Below are 17,835 nucleotides of genomic sequence, written 5' to 3' on the forward strand. Positions count from 1 at the left end.
CGGTATCAAGCACGTTATAACGTTTGTGTTTTGTCGCTTCTACCTTTTTCTAGATCTATGTTGACATGTATTGTTTTCGGTGTGACGGTCAGAAGTATAAATAACTTAACTGAGCTGATTGTGAGGAACTCTTGTCCTTCTTGTCCCAATCTTCCATATACAGTACTGTACTAAATAATCCAAAATCATCATAATGACAAAAAGCTGTCAAAACAAATGAAATTTGTTAGGACATAAATCATCGATCAAGAAGCGTGTAAGTATGCCCCACCATGGGTTACATCAGCAATAAGGGTTAAAGATATCAGAATATTGAGCCAACTTGTTCGATGTTACTTTTTTCTTGGTCGTTGTGCGGTTTTGTTTGTTCACCCTTGTCGAAACTAGAAAGCTTATTGTATGAACAATGTCAGGTGTAAACCTCTTTTAACCGCATCGGCTGAGAATGTGTTGGTTAATGTTTTAGTTGCTATGAAGTCTTGTCAGATTTAGAGGCTAATATTCATCTCGAGCCCACCGGGTATAAGTTGTGGTGTAAGCGTGTAAGCCTTGTCGGTCTTTACATTTTCTTCAAGAAAAGTTTCTATGCTCAATGTAAAAAGCTTATACAGATATGATAGCTTCAAATATACGTTTGCAAAATTGACAAAACAATTTGTTGTCGTTAAATCATTCTGTTATTTTATCATTAGAGCACATGGTATCAAAGCATATCACTTGAAATCGTGCGAAAGAAAATCCTGGTAAATACCACATATTTTGTAAGAGACACTCGTTTCAGCCACTCAAGTGGCCACATCATACTTATGAAGCTTTCATGCACTATATGCCGGTTGACCGTAGTGATGATGAAAAACTTCTTGCCACAAAACAACGACTAATGACGAAAAACTGCTGCAAACAAGTTGCTGTTTGTTTGGTTACTTTGCAGAGTATTTGACATGTGCGAACAATTGCCTACTCCAGTGCTAGCTTCGGAGGCTAATCGGCATTCAAAGTAAACTCGATAGGCCTCCGCCTCGATTTCCTGCATTCTAAGAAAGCAAACAGCTTAAATTACACAAGTTCTAGCGGAATCCTTTGGTTTAATATTTCCAAACTGATGCTATAAGCTAAATAGCAAAACTTCAAACCACTATAGCTGGCATTGTTTTAAGCCTATTTATCGCGTCGGATCAATTAGAGCCTCTAAATCGCACTAGCTTGTGCATAAAACCGTGACCTTCGACAAGCAGTGTGTGCAATTGTGTATGCCTTTAAGAGCATTGTGCGCATTTTTGTTTTCGGTTTCAACAACAACAACTCTTGCTCTTTTCTGGTCCATTTGATTTGCATCATCAGTTTGCGGGCACCCTAACCTCATTCTTTGCTTTGGCTGTCAAACAAATAAAAACAGAAGGTTTGTACGTTCGTCGTTCACCCTATGGTGAAAATTGATTGTACTGTATCTAATCCTTGCTAGCCAAAAACCTACGTTTTAAAATGATTCAACGTTTGCAGACGTTAAATTAACGTAAAAAATAAAACTTCCTGCTGATAGAACTTCTTTTAAACTAGTTTTTCCATTTTTTTAAATCTAGTGATACGCTTTTTTTTTACGTTTTTTTACCTATATTCAGTAATTAAATTAGAAATTTTTAAACTAAATATTTGTACAAAAGCAACAATTAGCAATGATTATAGGGCATGTGTATTGACATATACATTAATTTCTGATTTTAAAACAAAGAAAATGATAAAAACTTTATGGTTTGCATGAATTACAAATAGCAGCTATGTTAGAAGTGAAAAAAAAAATCTTTAAAATCTATTTCAGCTGTTTTTCTTCTTCCACGCATTATAGCGTCACAACAAGTTTTACTGGTGGTGAAAAAGTCTGCTCCAGGTCCTTATGCCAAAATAACTGTAAAACATTAGAACAAAGTATTCTGGAAAGAAGTTTGCAATAACTGTAGACAGAGCTGTTTCTTTGTTCTGGGTCGGAAACACAATGCTGCACCTTCATTCATTATGATCTGTGAATAGCCATCATTATACTGATTACAAGTCAAAGCAGACCTTTACATTGTTATCGCAGAAAATTGGCTTCGTCAGCCTATTTCGCTCGTTCTGACTAGACCTACGTTTTATCGTGCAAACCTGAGTTTGCCCAAAACTGCAACAACACTCAAAAAGTTCTTGCAACAAACCATGCAACAAACGATGAATATTTTTGTGCGATTCTTGTTGAAAATATAATTGGGAAAGTAAATGGTAGCCACTGTCAAGTGGGAAGGTAATGATGGCTATCTCTGCTCTTCGAGGATCATGTTCTTTGCATACACACTAAAGTAATATCATAAATGACCAGCAAGTCTTATCCTCGCTTTCAAAGTTTGGCTGCATTTGGGACATTTAAGATTCCTTGGGAGAGCTGGTTGTGGTTGTACTTGACGTTCTTTTCTCTGTTTTCTTTTCTCTTTTAACTTTTGAGATCTGTCAGTTGAAAATAAATGATAGTCATTGACAAGTGAGAAGGCAATAACAAGGATAGAACCAACAAGGTAAAAAGAAAAGCACTCTCTTAGCAAATTGGACATCAAACCTGACCTCCCACTTACTTGCTTTAAATAAATGCCATAAAATAAAGACAACCAGCTTGGTGTATAAAAAAACACCATTGATTTAATGTTACGAATGTTCAATACAAAAATATTTCATAAATATTTTAAAACCGAAACAATTTTTGATTCGAAAAAAGATTCCTTCTCCTTTGTATTGTTTGCTTCATGTCTTCTAAAAGAAATTGATTTCGAATGTCCTTCATTACGTTTTTAAATGTGATATCATCAAAGGAAATTTCACTCATCACTGATGAAGTGTGAAAAACATCCTGTCCATATCGCTTTATCGCTTTGCATATTCCAACAAATGCCATTGTTTTCAAATTTAGATAATGTTTTCCAAACAGTGTATTATCGACGCATATTTTCAACTTTTTGGCGTTGTCATCTTTTCCTTTGTTGATGCCAAACTCGTGTGTTGACTTTGTCGTTTTCTAATATGTTCGCCCAAGCAATGAAACAAAAAATAAAATTGAACAAAAGTCTCCGTCCTAATGTATAACTTACAAAATGTTGATTTAATGTAATTTCGGAAATAATAGAGATAACGTTGCAATATACTAAAATTGAAAGTACATGTTTACTTTATCGATATTTAAAAGAAACATATTTTCCATTGTGTATAAACAAACCAAGACTATCCAAAGTGTTTGTCTGAGAATCAATGACTTCGTTGTTCTAAGATTTCATTTGTGCAAAACAAAGCAATTCTGGAAACAACTTAAATACATGCAAATGTTTATAAAAAAGCTTAAATAGGGAGAGGATACGATAAAAAAAATAAAAAAAAGATTGCCTGAAAATGTGATATGAATAATGGAAATAATAATAATAACAAGAATGGTAAGAACTAGGAACGCCCTTCAGACCATCCGATATATCCATCGCAGGTATGTTTTGCTCTCAGCGTCGTAAATGATCTAGAAGAGTAACAAAAAAATCTGTACCAACATATTCGGTTTGATCAACGCTAATGCCATGGACATTATTTTCATTCAGCTGAGGAAATCAGCTTCTACAAATCACTGTGAAAACACCAAACAACAGAAAGTGTGTTAGTAACCTAACATTATTCATCTGTGGAATTATTTATCAAGTCATAATCACGCCACACTAATTGGCGCAGATGTAGACGTGTCATGATTGGTGAGAAGACAGGTTGGATACATTAACATCATGATGATGTTACAAACGAGATGATGGCGGATAAATTTATTGGGTTTAATCATGCAATTTTAAGTTAGTCCAACCATGGACTCCAACCGATGCTATAAAAACAGGAATTTAGGAAAAATAAAATAGCAAAATACAATCAAGAAAATTAAATATCTTCTGACAGGTGTTCCCCACAACAATGTTTGATATGAACGACTCGGTTACATGTCTTGTAATACAAATGAATTTATTTTCACACGTGTCAGTTCAATCATAAATAGTTAAAAATGAATTTCGACCAGCCAGCAGCTAGATCATCTTCAGTTAAGCTGAAAGCAAACACCACAAAAAATCAAATGATAAAGTGCTTCTAGCTGATCGAAATCGATTTTTAACTGTTTATGATTGAACTGACTCGTGTGAAAATAAATCCGTTTGCATTAGCAAACAGCAATGATTATATTTCCACAACATGTTTGCTACGTCATTAATTGCATTGCACAGGTTTATTGGTCATGCTGTGTTTCCAAAGCTATAAACTTTTTCAAATTATTTTTTATAGCATCGTCGTTGTTATCAGGGGGAAACATTAAAAAATTCCGAACCGAAACAAAGCGTAGCAAATAGATAGAGTAGAAACTTCTCATTGTTTGGCACACAAAGGACTTGACTTTGATGTTCTCACCTCATTTCAGTCACACGCCCAGAAGCTACTGTCTGGTCAACAAAAGTTTAAGAAAGTTTCGATCATTTTCGAATCGTAGTTCACGAAGGGGTTAGGTTACTTTTTTGAGCTGCATTTCAACACTGAGTTGTCATAAGCAGCAACGTCCAAACATAAATTGTTAAATGAAAACGCTGCAAACTACATTATTGTAAAAAAAACATCTTGCACTAAAAAAATCACAGGTTTGGTCGCTTATAATTTGCTTTATTGTATGTGGCAGTGCGCGGTTGACATTTGCAACGGTTTATCGTAAATTTGAATTTTTTATGTATTTCCTTTCACTGCAATATTATTTAGAAAGATATATAATTCCTCAAACAAACCTGTTACAATCCTGCCAAGATCATGAAAAGCGTGATGGAAAAAAGTCTCATAAAAATTTTAACTTTATTGATGATAATAAGCAAACATCTGGAAATGCAACAACAAACATGAAAACAAACGGAACAGTGACTGCAGTCTTGCATAGTTTTACATATTTTATGGAATCTTTAAATACAATTTACTGCACACTACAGTAGTTTGTCTCTCCAACAAATTTAAAGACATGATTATGTGCTGTATTGATCAAATACGTTTGTCTTTGTCCATGAAATCGTAAGTGTGAATGCGGCGCGGAGGAACAAACTGCTTACCAAGTCGCTTTTGAATGTCTCATTTACAACGCACAAATTGGTATGCTTGGTACCGCATCACTGAACGAAGCTTCAGTCACCTGACTTTCCATCACCTGCACCGAAATCTGAACAATCCTGTCTCACACAAAAGAAGAAATCTTAATTGCAGCAAATGAGTGCAATCGTCTCCAAAGAAAATGTTATTTTCTGGTTAAATTAACATCTCTAAACATTGTCTCATCAGTATACACATTGTCTGATGCTAACCGCTTCCTCAACACTTGATAAGTTTTTCTGCACTGACAAAATACAACAACACTTTGTAACAATAAATGTGGCAAACAAACTGGTACGCATGGGATTCCATGCACCTCCCACTAAACTGCTGTTTAAAGATGATGTCTTTGTATGATCATTTAAAATTGTCTGGACGAAGAGTCGTTTTCAGGGGTGATAAAAGTAAAATGAACACTGTGTTTATTTTTGGGCCTAAAACATAAATTCCCGTATTTAAAAATATAGTTTTAAAATAAGTAGATACCGATAACACAAGACGCTTTTTGCCAAAGGACCGGACCGTGCCATTTAAATGGGTTTAGTTTATTCAATTATATAAGTAACATGTGGTTTTGTGTTAATTGTGATTGATATAATAAACGAAATGAAATGGACCAAAAGACTCCTGACCACCATATAGCCCTAAGTTTATCAAAATCTAAATTCAGCCTTCCATGTATGCTCAATAAAGCAGCCAATTTTTTGCGTCGTTAACTTCATAATATTTGGGTGATAACTTCATATATGTAACACCAGCTCGTGTTTCAATCGAAATTTAATATTTTACGCCAATCAATTACGTCACACGACAAATCGACTTCGGCTTCCTTTTCGCGGTTCTCCTTTGAGCTCTTATTACGCCAAGTCCTTGTTCATTGCAGAGTGCACTCCAACTGATTAAGAATATTTATATTTCTCAAAGTGGAATAACTTTTTACTTCCGCGTATATGACTTGCCTTGCCTCTGGCACCAAATCCGTCATTTTTGCATTGATTGAAGACGTTGAATCAACGTAAAAATGACAGATTTTGCTGATTTGGTTGTCATCTGATTACAACCACAAGAAGTTGAAACTTGCAAGCTCAGGCAATTCTATGGGTTGAACAAACAAACCTCATATATTTTGCAGAATCGTAAAATAACTTGTATTTTATTTTCGGTGGTAGCCTATTTACGATGAAGTACTCTCCAAATTCAATTCAAGCAAAATGCTCTTACAAACAGTCAAAAGAAGAAAATTGAAGTATTTCGGACACACAATAAGGCAAAATTCATTACAAAGATCATTAATAGAAGGGAAGATAAACGGTAAAAGAAGTAAAGGCAGACCAAGAATGATTTGGACAACAAACATCACAAAATGGACAAAATTAACTTATGAATGTGCAGTACGCACAGCTCATGGTCGAGAACAATGGCGCATTGTATCCAACCCTCCAGACGAGGAAGGAACAAAATGATGATGATGATGGTAGCCTACACTAAGTGGATATACCCTACAAGCAATATTGTTATCTTTGGTTATAAAGATTTGGTTACCAAAACCTATCAATATCTGTTGCAATGGTCTAACTCTAACGTCGTTTACCAACTCAGCAGCTTGTTTACCTCAAATGAAGGACAAGTGGCTCATCGTGCCCCAACCAAGAGCCGCCACTCGAGCGGCACAACGCAATGGATGACAAGTTTAGACACCTCACTATCCTGCAGCTCAACATAGTTCAAAACAGAAAAATCCGGCGTTTTTACATTAATTCAACTTACCAACGTGCAGACGTTGAATCAATGTAAAAATGACGGGTTTTGCTCTCTGGGAACGGCTACACTGTGCTACACAAGGTGATGATGTAATTGTAATTGATTTAACTAAATCACTCCTGCTTTGATTACATAGAAGAGATTTTCACAAAAGCAACACTCATCTTCGTACTGATCTTGCAATTGACAAAATTTCCTGGTAGATTACAACGCAGATTATTCTTTTTAGTTAGCTGAAACCATGCTGAAACACATTATGCTTTCAACAATTGGACTTTATGTCATGACAATAGACTCTCGCTTACGTCACAACACGTGTTGTGCGTTCTTGATCAGAGAGCGATCAGTCTCACTCAAAAAATTAACCACAAGAGTATTTTTAGAAAAGTTTCAGTGATCAGAACTTGTGACGTTTCAGCTAATCTTGCGTAAGTTCCGCTGTCATATCGAATCACAATTCCAAACATGGTGACGTCACAAGAGATAAAGAAAACGCAATAATACCAAATTCATTTCCTATTTCAATTGCTTTTTTTTAACTTTTTTCGCACATTTTACTTATTTAAAGCACATTTTTGTCTTTCTGTTGTATGTTTTTGTACTATTTCTTATACAATGTAAAATTATTTTTTTCTTTTAAAGGCTAAATAAGGGCTATATACAATTATAGATAGCCGAAAACGTTTGCAATTTCGTTTTTGTTTTTATAATGTTAAATGTTGTATTGTTGCTCAGTTATGTTTGTTTATGGTTTACTTCTTTATCAAACAAGCTTACGAAATTTACCTCAAATTTTAATCCACCCAAGTAGATTATCAAAAAACAACCAAACAAAAGAAATTTGTCACTCATCTGAAGAAACAATAAATAGGCTAGCTTCCTCACTGAGCGGTTAACTTTGCGCTATGTGTTGCTGCTGTTGGTCGTATATTAATTTACTTTAAAAAGCGAAATATAAATACTCCGAAGGGAAAAAATACACCAGGTTAAGAACTGCTGTTAGACAATGAACCAAATTTTCATGCTGTAAGGAACATTTGAAGTCAACGCGGGTTTATCAGCAAGTTTGAGCTTTCCACTTCTAATTTTGATCACCTGTGCAAACACAATTGGCTAACATGAAAGTACGATTCAGGTTCAATGCTTGTTACACATTGTTGTAGTTTTACGAAAAATTTTAGCTTTTAATTAACAGTAAAAGCGGAAAGACAATCTTTCAATTTAGTACAGAGCATGACAATAGTTCAGTATTCAAAGTGTTTGCTAAGAAAATATCTTTCCATGGATTACTGAACAAAGTGTGGAGTAAAAATAGATTTACCTGCAAACTACAAAAACCTCTTAGCAACAACATAGTAGAAGTAACAAACAGATTGTAAAATGTAGTTGGAGACATTATCAATGGCCTTTGTAGCGGACACTAGATCGATTAATCACTAAGCTATCCGCTCATATCAGGGCCGTCCAGTAAGACGACAACACCCCTGGGCTGTTGTGGCAAGGATTATCAGGGAATTTCAAATAAAGCAAAGGATACGACCAGAACAGGTAACAAAGAAAATACGACTGACTAGCACCAAACCAAAAACGAAGATGCCACGGTCGTCCTTCAACTGAGCTAAGAAATGAATTAGAAACAGCCTCTGAGCAACTGAAAAAGCAAACGCAAAGGCGCAAAAAAGGCGAGGATCAATCAAAGAATCCGAACAATACGAGTGCGCACCCTGGAAAGCAACGTAGTTTGAATGCAAAGAAACCTACAGTCTCCATGAGGGTATCGTGCATTCGTGTTGCGATCGTGGATCGTGCCAAATCCTTCAACTTAATAACTTACTTCGGTCACAAGCACGTTTTAACTTTTTCGTAATTTGAGTGGTAACTAAGCAACTTCAATCACGTGTGAATGAGCTGTGACGCGCACATATTTCGGTTGTGGTGGAAATAGAAGTTTTTAGGAAGATGGAAGTAAGATTTTGCATGGAAACACGCAGATGTTCAAACACCGAAATTAGTACCAAAGACGTGAAAATAGTGGTGTGAGCAGCAATTGGGTTTGATGCTTTGGAACATTAACATCTGGAAGTGAACAAACCAAATTTAATTTAATTTTAATCAAAAAGCGTTTTCTTTATTTATTTTAATTAAAAATTCAAGACAGTATTTAATGTACTGTAAGAGAAAACACAGAATCAAAGCTACTGGTTTCTCTTTTGCATGTTTTTCAGCACCTTCCAATGATCCCTCAAAGGGTAAAACAGGCTGTTAGGGTTACTTTGATTATAGTGATTTTATTCACCTGAATTGGCTCTGCTTTGCATTGCGCATGGCATTGAGCACTCTTTCGTGGTGTTAATGTCATTTATCGTATCAATGTGCTGCATAATAGATATCAAAAATGTCCGCAAGGTTGTATAAAAGAGTTATTTTTCATTAAAATTGCAAACGACTTGTCATCTGATGAAACATACCCTCACAAGTAGACTGGTCCATTGTAAAAGTCGTGACATTATATTCTGAAGTGGTTTTCTTTTTATAGTGTACAGAGGCGTATCAAGCGCCCTTCATACCCTCCGACCGGAAGAGGCCCCGCAAGGAACGAGGGCCTCTAAAATGCTTTGGCGGCGCCGAATGATCCTAACCGCTGTGCTGTATGTTCGGAGGACTTATGTTCGGCGGGGGCTGCGTTCTTTGTTGCTACGGCCCTGATTACTGTATAAGGTTTGATGGATCCATGGAAAAATTTTTTTTATCAGCAAAGAATATATCTAAAAATATGCAAGGAGGGTTTGGTTGTTATAGTCGAACCTAATACTTTCGATCACAATTTGCATGCATTGCATTATTCTACAACCATTGTAAATGTTTCCATTATTTCTGAACTTTGAAACTCAGGGAATGATGGTTATTCATTTTTGCTAGGAAAAGAGTGGAGACTTGTGAAGTAAAACTTCGGGAAGCCACGTTATGTCAGATTCTGAAAAACACTCCAGAAGCAACGTATGTGGAAAGGAACTACGCTGATATTGGTGATGAAGAACTGTGTGTGTAAGTGTCCATCGCACAATTACTGCGGAATCCTCTTATAAAAGCAGTTTAATATTTGCACAAGCTTTACAAGGTTGTTGCTAGGTGGTTGTGTTCAACTTCTTATCTAAATCCTTAAATTATTATTTATCTGCTTTTTGCATTCTTTTATTTAATCACATACTATAACGTGCCGACTGATGTTCGTTCCTCCATCGCCACAGGGCTTCTTGATCCAGGATCATGACTTGCGTGTGATTTTGTTTTTAATGAAGGAGGGCTGCGCAGGACTCCAACCTCACTCTCTTGTCTCAGGTTTCTGGGTCCAATGGCAAGACATGGTCAAGACGATTGGGCGAAGCATGAGATGCAGCCGGATGACCATAACGTCTACGTGTATCGTCATGCTCTTGGGCACGTCCTGCAGCTGTGATACTGGATGGTGCCTTCCTATTCGTTGAGCTATATCCAGTGATGTGCTTCTTCCGCACAGTCTGCCACGCATCCAGGTTTGAATAAGGTGACAAGCCGGAGTGGTGTTATTTGACCCATAGCTGGGGCCCTGACAGGTGCTACTGCTACGGGCCAGAGCAGACCTGGGAGTAATCGAAAACTAAGGGGTAACTCCATATATCTCATAACTTCAGAGTTCCCACATTGGAGCCTTTCCCACCGGTTGCAGTTTTAACGTCATGCCCGGGACATGCCAACTACATTAAACTTGAAGTCAAATGAGAATTGAACTCAAGTCTACTTACTGTGTATGTGAGCTGGGCCGTTGAGAGGATAGTTTGGGCCTGGTGCCAATGAAATCGTCGGATTGCAACTCAAGACACTTATAATAAAAACGCATTATATCCAAAGAATGCGCGGTGGTTTCTTCAAGCCTCCGGACCCCTTGGAAAGGTTTTGACCACCAAAATTCATGCTGGGCCCGAGTCCAAAAGTACTCCATCGCCTCTGCCAACGCTACTGCAAGTCAGTATAACGTAATATGATCGTTTGCACTGCGATTATGTTGAGTCGTGGCCTACGATATAACACGGCCGGATATCGAGCCGCGAAGAGAAAAAATTAGAGGGGTAACTTTTTTTCTGCACAAAGTTGCATATACTAACAGCTTTACAATGGTTAACAGACAAAATATTTTACATTAATGAACAATTTATGGACATAATGATGCGTTAAAAAGCATTCAACATAAAATTGTAATCATACGCTGATAAGCTTGCTTCAATTGCTAATCTGGTCAGCCAAAACTTGAAAATTCGATGTGGCAAAGTATCACAGCTACCGTCATTGTCACTTTCATCTTCTTCTTCATAATTCGATGGTACTTCAATGACCTTGCGTTTCTTGCCTCTCTGACTACTGGTACTTCCAGATCCTGTTCCAGATGGCATCTTCGACATTTCTTTCTGTGCAGCTATGTCTTCAGACATATATGCCTTCCCTGCTGCTACTTTGGGGCCACGTTTTTGACGTGTTGTTGCTGGTGGAGACAGGTGCTCCTTCAACATGTTTGCCACAACTTCTCCCAGGGCCTCTTGGACTGTCTCAGTTGGATTGTTGTTTGCATCAGGGAGACGCTTAAGCACCTGCTGCTCATCCTGAGGTACTAGACCGCAAGCCTTGAATCCAGCTGCAAGGTTATCCTTTTTCTCCTCCATCTGGTTACACAGTCGTTTCAAAAGCGATGGAAACACGGTCTTTGGTATGCTGCCCTTCACTCTGCTCTCCTTTCTCCAGTCCTCCAGTATCCTTCTACACATCTTCTTTACTGGCCCTAATACGGCAACATCCAGTGGTTGAAGTAGATGGGTTGCATTGGGTACTAAACTGATAAACTTGAAATCATTTTCTTCACAATCAGCTATCACCTGTGTACTGAAATGTGATGCCAAATTATCCCCAATAAGCACTTTCTTCCCAGGCTTCTCCTTTACATGGTCCGGAAACAACTTGAACTACTTCTCAAACGTAGTGGAATCAAACCAACCACTAACTGAGTGATTGTATAATGCACCAGGTGGGCCACCTTCCGTCCAACCAGCATAGAGATTCCTTGATTTATACACGACCATCGGAGGGAGATACTCTCCCACTGCATTTCCGCAAAACATCATGCTCACGGCTTGCTTGGAGTATGATGTCTTTACACTCTTCGAAGTCCTCTTCTCACAATGCACTGTTTAGCCCCTGGATTGTCTGTTACATTGGTTTCATCATAATTGTACATATTCTGGGGCCCTACCCCATTTAGCTCCTCATAAATGTTTTTGAAATATTCTTTCATGATAGTTGAATTAATTTCAGCACGGCTTGGCTTCACATTGTCAGTAAGTCGTTGTGTAAGATGTTGACGTTCCTTAAAATTTTTTAGCCAGTCCCAACCAGGCAGGTTTTCCCGGAAGATTTTTATGGTTTTACCTTGTCGATTAACATAATCTTGTACAAGGTAACGAATGTCAGAAGACGATAATGGAAATTTCCAATCAGTCAGGTGGTTGATGACTTTTACGAGTGCTGTCTCTTCAGCAGCCAATAACACTGATTATCCACCTGGTTTTCCTGCATGTTTCACTGTTGGACGTGTCTTGTTCCAAACCGTTCCATACGGTATTTTGAACTGCTTCGATGCAGCATGAATGGTCAATCGTCCATTCTGCACCTGCCGCACAGCATTTTCTAGGTCTACTTGAGTATATGCAGTTTGATACCCCCTCGACCCAGCTTTCCATTTGTAGACTTGTGGCACAATTGTTACAGTATAGTATCAAACTAAATCAGTATCTACAAAGACAAAACAAAATACAAATTTACTATCATAAAAACACAACTATACAGAATTTTGGACACCATTGTTCAATTTTGACGTTCAGTGTGACTTTGATAACCAATGTCAAAGTCACACTGACTGTCAAAGTCACCCCGATTAACAGTATTCCAAATATTGCTTAAGCTACAAACATATTTTATAATTAATATGTACAATTACAGTATAAGCACATAAACTATCTAAACCAAGGCTGTAGCTATATTGACGAAAATGAGGCACTTGACTTCCACAGAAAAATTTTAATGTGCATGATTATGTCTGTTCAACCTTGTGACATTTGACAAATATATACTGGTTATAACCAAGTGGTTTTTGGAATATCAGCCAAAATTTCCTCTAGTTTGGTTGCTTCTGGGCTTTGTACAAGGATATTTTACAAAAATTCGACAATAAATTACTAAATGTTAATAAAAGGATTTTTGGAAAAAAAGCAAACTATTTAATTGCTGCTCTCGAACCTGACTACGGCCTAGATCACATCACAAAACTGAATAATCTAATGACTAATAATGTAATGCCTACCCATTATTGCAGATTATAACATAGAGCATAACTTAGTACTGCAGCACAATATACGTCTACCCTGTGGTGTCATCACTGCACTAAAACCTTAACCTGTTAGTCACTATTGCTAAGTAATGTTTTCTGTGCAAAAAGTTATCGCTATATTATTGTTATTGTTTATCTTCAAGCATAAACAAGCTGCTCCAATCAGCAATTCAAACTAGCTTAGATATGACTCAATAGCATTGCCAGATAAGGAATTCTGCCCTAATTTGAGAAAAGTTCAAAGCTGTTGAAAACAAAACTTATATTTTGGAAATTTTTTTAGTCCTGGGAAAAGATCCTTAGCTTAACCCATCCTAACTGAAATCCTAACTCTGGCAAAACCTGCTTGTGACCATGGCAATATGTGGGTAAAAATAGCCACTGCGAATTACATTTGCTGTTTTGTCAGCAAAATTGATACTGCTTGCTACAGCAAAGTTTTTAACAAGACCAAAGATGTTAAAATGGTGTATGATTACTGGTGCTGTCTACTCTTGCAACAGATACCATTTTAAAAGCTTTGGTTTTATAGGAGCTGTGCTGCAACAGCAACACTTTACATTTAGGCTACAGCAGTGGTTCTCAACCTTTTTGACCTTGCGGCACCCTATCAAAGAGATAAATAGTTTGCGGCACCCTGGTAAAACTGGATCAATTTTATGAGGTTTCTGCATTTCAAATAACTGTATGAAATAACAGAATGAGTTGTACAGTAGCCTATAGCGCGGGTAAATAAAGGTATTTATTCAAAAGTTAGTGTGAAATTTGGGCATGACTTCTTGCACAAAGGCCCTTAATATTTGGAGGCACATTCGATAAAGCCACTCGCATTTCTTCCTCGACTATAAGCAGTCGTTCTCGTTTTTTAGTTTTTATGTTCGTTAATACAGAAAATCCACTTTCACATAGGTATGACGTGGAAAACTGCAGCAAAAGCACAATAGCTTTCTTCCAAACGCAAGGTTATATATTCATTTTGAATTTTTATCCAGAACTCGTCGAGAGGCATCTGCTTGTGCATAAGCTTAAAATTTCCATTGTTACGAATGTCAATTAATTCTTCTTCTTCTTCTTTAAGATTCAAAACAATATGAGAGTCCAGTAAAAATGGATTTCTCGGTATCTTCGCAAAATAAAATCATGAAACCTTGCAATAATGATGCGTTTTAAACGTTTTTATGGAAAGAACAACAACGAGTTAAAATCTCTTTCACACTGTTTTTCCTGGTTGAGAAAACAAAGGCTTACCGCGGATTATCAACCTACCGCCAGCGACTTCCCCACTAAGCGACTCTCCAGAAAGGAGCAGGGAATAACTGGGAGACGCCAAACTTAATACGCACTGAAACCCGGTTAGAAATAAATAAATTTCGCTCTTAACGGGTTAAAGTTAAAATAAAGAATGAGCCGCAGTATTGCAATATCTCAATATCTCGCGGCACCCTTGAGCATTGCAATTGGCACCCCAGGGTGCCGCGGCACCCCGGTTGAGAACCACTGGGCTACAGTTTAGTAACTTCAGAGAATGAAATTGAATGGTGAAAATTGAACTGACAGTGTTGCCAGACGCAAAGCGTTACCCCTCTAATTTTTTCTCTTCGCGGCACGATATCCGGCCGTGTTATATCGTAGGCCACGGTTGAGTCCTACCATGGCCATGATCCTACGTATCGTGCTCAATAGTTTGATTGATGTTTCCTTAGATAGCCTACATAGAGTAAAACGAGAACCGATTCGTGTTACTCGCATAAAATAATAGCAATCTATAAATAAATCTAATTTCCACTTTTTCTTTAGAGAAACATAACGTTTTGAAGTAACGGATGATTCTTGTAAATGATACTGGTTCTGGCAGCAGTGCGCAGACACACGCATGCGTCATCGCATTCGAAGCAGTGTGATCTACAAAAGAAAAGCGTATATGCGCAAAATCAAGTAGATTTCGTTGGGATGCAATTAAGATGCGTTGTATCATGCATCCAGGCACGTTGGACTACTTAACCCGCCCCTGTGAGATGTTTATTGCCAAACTCGTTCCATTACTGAGGCACTTTAATCTATTTCAATCTTTTGTTTTTTGGCCACCAATAGGCCAATATCGCTTTTAGGGGTTCTATAAGTTTCGTATATTGCTTGCTTTGTAAAGCGCTGAGGAGCAACGCATTCTGCGATGGATACAGCGCTATATAAAAACAAGCATTAATATTATTAAAGTAAACAAAAAGAACTTTTTTTCGGTTCTACATGAAATCTTGTATTACGCCCAACCATGTTTTTAACTAATGCTTCATGCAAAGCTTCCACGGCATCATCATCGTCATTGTTAGTTATCATCTTTATTATCATCATTATTGTATCATCATATTATCATAATTAGTTATTATCATCATTATTGTATCATCATATTATCATCACCAGTTATACTCATTATTATCATCATTATTATATCATCATATTATCATAATCAGTTATGTTCATTATTATCATTATTGTTATGACCATTACCTTGTCGATTCAAGAGCAAACTTGGACAACTAGATAATTCTAGTTTAACAAGATAACAAGTTCAACATGACAACTAGAAAACATCACAATGTCTATTATGACGTAAATGGTTTTGGTGCCAGTGCTTCCACTTCTGACAATCGATAAATCCTCTTCAGTTTCCTTTTTGTCCTAAAAAATCTTTTTTTCTCAGTCGGAAATGCTTCAAAATTTCCTTCAAAGGCAAGGTTATTTTTGACGTTATTTAAGTTAAAAGAGGTGCCAATGCAACTTAGTTATTTTAATCTCACTTATGTTACATTTTAATCTGAAAGAACAGAAAATCAGTGAATTGAAAAAGTGGTACGGTATTCAAATCGCTACAACAAACAACACCTTGCAGGCAGTTGCATGGCTGATTTAGTTGACAAACCCAATCTATTAGAACATTAGGCTACACAAAAGCAGCACATATTTTACAATAACATGGTTTACTTCATTTGTTCACTGTCCAGCCAAAAAACTGCTTGTCAGTTAGTCGGTTCTGGGACATTTACCACTTGGAGTCCTGGACATCGATTACTAATTAACCCTCTCATCTTTCCCACCCGGACTCCTAACCTATCTCTAACACCGAAAATGTACAGATGGTAAATGTCCAGTAACGAATTATCCATCCATTAACAAATTTATTTTTGTGTTTAATTCAGTTTCCTTGATGCGCTAACTTGTTCAACTCTATAGGCTAGGCTATCTCTTTTTTCTCCTTGTCAGTATTAACGTCTTCACAATCATCTGAGACTGATGAAAAAGTTAGGATACTAGGCCTATTCAAGATACTGACTCAGTCTGACTGGGTACACTATACATGTTGTATACACAGCTTAGCTACCGGTAGCTCTATTATTATGACCATAATAGGTTAGCATAGCATAGACTAACTTTTCTAAACTTTAATTGATACCACTAGCCTAAGCTTATCATACCCAAACTGTACGTCGAAGCTGAGTGAACTGAGAAATAACTCACTCACTGCACTCACGTCCAATTTCCAAAATAGCGAGAATAGAAATCAAGCGACCTAAAGATGAGAATGGGAAAGAGAGTGAGAGGGGTTCCGGATGGCGAGTGGCCACGCAAACCAGCTGATCATCGTTATTCCAGTCGTTTTTAGAACTTTTGAGAGGAAACATTAATAAAATTTTCATTAAAATTGCTAAAAACAACAATTCTCTTTTTAAGGCAAAATTTCTTTGTAAAATTGTTAAAAATCCTTAAAAAATCCTTCCGATCTTCATTTCCCTTTTTTATCCTTCGAAGCGTTGGAAAACCCTATTTCGGGATAAAATGCTTCAAAGTGTAAGCACTGTTTAGTGCAGTGATGAAGGAATGACACTTTGATCTGGAGTTGCCTATGAGTTGCCATATTATCGTTTTTATCCGAATAGAAAAAGGTGTGTGACGACTGCGTCAAATTAATTCTAATCTAGTTTAAATTCTACTCTAGTTTGCGAAAACTTAGCTAGCTCAAATTTTAAGACTAGTCTAATTTGTAAAAACTAGAATAGCTGTAATTCTAATTCTAATTTAATTTCAGAAAGCAAAAAAAATTCTAGTTGTCCAAGTCTGGATTTCAGAGGCACGATTTTCGCACCTACATCAGACTTAGGTCTATGACGTCACGGAGTGATAATCCACGTTCGATGGAAAGCCAAGAGAGCAATGATACAATACAGTTGGTCTACATGCGTCTTCGGGGGTGCTGGCGCGGAATCGATCATTATTCTTTTTGTTGAAACAACGTTTTGTAAAGTCACTGTTTTCATCAACAGTACGGCAATGCGTGCAAAGAATAATTGGTAGCTTTAGTAGTTAGACGGTAGTTAATTGGTAGTTAGACGAAGTGTGTCTATTGCTGCGAAGCACAAAATTTTGTGATATGTTTCTCAGTATAGATACTCATATTGTTTTAAGGCACACTTTTCACAAGACACATTTTTCACAGGACAATTAGAAAATAA

The 17,835-nt window shown here is 37.1% G+C and overlaps 1 pseudogene; it reads right to left on the reverse strand.

Moving 5' to 3' along the window:
- Positions 1-11,126: 11,126 nt before the first annotated feature.
- LOC145786296 (uncharacterized) lies at positions 11,127-17,007 on the reverse strand (annotated as a pseudogene).
- Positions 17,008-17,835: the final 828 nt, after the last annotated feature.

The sequence above is a fragment of the Aplidium turbinatum genome, chromosome 17, assembly GCF_918807975.1.
Source record: "Aplidium turbinatum chromosome 17, kaAplTurb1.1, whole genome shotgun sequence".
NCBI classification, from domain to species: Eukaryota; Metazoa; Chordata; class Ascidiacea; order Aplousobranchia; family Polyclinidae; genus Aplidium; species Aplidium turbinatum.